The sequence below is a fragment of the Budorcas taxicolor genome, chromosome 8 (assembly GCF_023091745.1).
Source record: "Budorcas taxicolor isolate Tak-1 chromosome 8, Takin1.1, whole genome shotgun sequence".
NCBI classification, from domain to species: domain Eukaryota; kingdom Metazoa; phylum Chordata; class Mammalia; order Artiodactyla; family Bovidae; genus Budorcas; species Budorcas taxicolor.
Window position 1 is genome coordinate 113126148 of NC_068917.1, and position 2538 is coordinate 113128685.

A 2538-nucleotide genomic window follows, 5' to 3' on the forward strand; every position below is an offset into this window, starting at 1 on the left:
AAGGTGCCTGAGTTTGCTCCCTCCCTCTTTCCTCATCGTGCCCATTCCAGCTTCGAGAGCCGCACTGCCCACATGCCTTGGCTCAGGGGCCCGTCCTGCATCTTCAAAGCCAGCAGGTAGCATCTTGCCTCAGTGGCCACATTGCCATCTCCCTCTGGAAGTAAATCTCCCTCTGCCTCCTTCTCATCAGGACACTTGTGGTTACATTGAAGGCCCCACTCGATAATCTAGGACAATATCAATACCATTGGTCACATCTGCAATGTCCCTTTAGCCATGCAAGGTAATGATCATGGGGTCCCTGGTAATCTGGATACTAAGGGGAGGAGGGCATTATTCGGCCTGTCACACCTTTCAGGTTCCAAGGAAGAGTGTTTTTCTCCAAGGTTCTATACAAACTGTCAAATAGGGGGAGGGCAAAATAAAGATACTTTTATGAGTCCCAAGAAGTCAGAATTTTACCACTCTGCCCCAAAATTAAAAACATGTATATTAACATTCTTCTACTACAGAATAATATTTTTCAAAGTGTTTCCATAGCAGGAAGACAAGCAACCCAATTAAAAAGTGCACAAAAGACTTGACACTCCCACAAAGAAGATACACGATGACCAATAAACAGACGGGGAGGCTCAGCATCACGACTCATGCCTGCTAAGTCACTTAGGTCATGTCCGACTCTCTACGACCCTGTGGACCATAGCCCACCAGGCTCCTCTCTCCATGGGGTTCTCCAGGTGAGAAGACTGGAGTGGGTTGCCTTGCCCTCCTCCAGGGGATCTTCCCAACCCAGAGCTAACATCAAAAACCAGAAAAGAGCAAGTGTTACAAGGATAGAAGATGTGGAGAAGTTAGAATCTTCCTACGTTGCTGGTGGGAATGTAAACCAGTGCCGCCAGTATGGAAAACAGTTTGGCAGTTTATCAACAAGTTAAAGATAGAATTAGCATGCTACTGCTAAGTCGCTTCAGTCATGTCTGACTCTGTGTGACCCCATAGATGGCAGCCCACCAAGCCCCCCCGTCCCTGGGATTCACCCGGCAAGAACACTGGAGTGGGTTGCCATTTCCTCCTCCAATGCATGAAAGTGAAAAGTGAAAGTGAAGTCACTCAGTTGTGTCTGACTCTTTGTTACCCCATGGACTGCAGCACGCCAGGCTTCCCTGTCCATCACCAGCTCCCAGAGCTCATTCAAACTCAGGTCCATTGAGTTGGTGATGCCATCCAACCATCTCATACAACCCAGATGTCCATCAGTTTTTGAGTAAACGAAATGTAGTCTATCCATACATTAGAATATCAATTCTGCCCTGCCTGCTGCTGACCCTGGAGCATCGCTCTAGGACATTGCTTCAGACCTGCAGACTTTTAACTGGAATACTTGAAACCCCATCATTCTCTAAGATGAAGAACTAACTGTGTAAAACCAGTTTGAGACCATAGCAGCCAACAAACAAAAGCAAAAATACAAACCCAATCATCAGCAGACAGGATCACCACCTCACCCAGCCTTGCCCATCAGAGGAGAAACAAAGAAAAACTCAGCACAGATCTCACCCCACAGGAAGCTCACAGAAACCACCGGGCCAACCTTAGGAGGCCAGAAACCAAAAAGAAGAAAGAATTCAGCCTGGAAGCCTGGGAAAAGGAGACCTCAAACACAATGATTTTTTAAAAATAATAAATAATGAAAAGGCAAAGAAATACTACACAAATGAAGGAACAAACTAGAAACACAGAAATCCAAATAAGTGAAGAGGAAATAGGCAAACTACCTAAAAAAGAATTCAGAATAATATAGTAAAGCTGATTCAAAAATTGAAAACAAAATGGAGAAAATGCAAGAATCAGTTAACAAAGACCTAGAAGAATTAGAGAATAAACATACAGAGACAAACCACACAGTTACTGAAATTAAAAATCTCTAGAAGGAATCAATAGCAGAATATCTGAAGCAGGACAATGAATCAATGATCTGGAAGGTAAGGTGGTGGAAATAACTTCTGAAGAGCAGAATAAAATAAAAAGAATGAAAAGAACTAAGGATAGTCTCAGAGACCTCAGGGGCAATATCAGATGCACCAACATTCAAACTATAGGGGTCCCAGAAGAGAAAAAGGAAGGGTATGAGAAAATTTTTGAAGGGATTAGAGTTGAAAATTTCCCCAACGTGGAAAAGGAAACAGTCAATCAAGTCCAAGAGGCACAAAGAGTCCCACACAGGATAAACCCAAGGAGAAACCTGCCAAGACACATGCTAATCAGACTAACAAAGACAAACTCAAAGAAAGAATGTTTACAGCAACAAAGAAGAAGCAACAAGTAACATACAAGGGACACCCCGTATGCTTAACGCCTGACCTCTCAGTGGAGATTGTGCAGGCCAGAAGGGAATAGCAGGATATATTTAACTGAAAGGGGAACATCTACAACCAAGATTACTATACATGGCAAGGATCTCATTCAAAACTGATGGAGAAATAAAAAGCTTTTCAGACAAGCGAAAGTTAAGAGAATTCCGTGCCACCAAACCAGCTT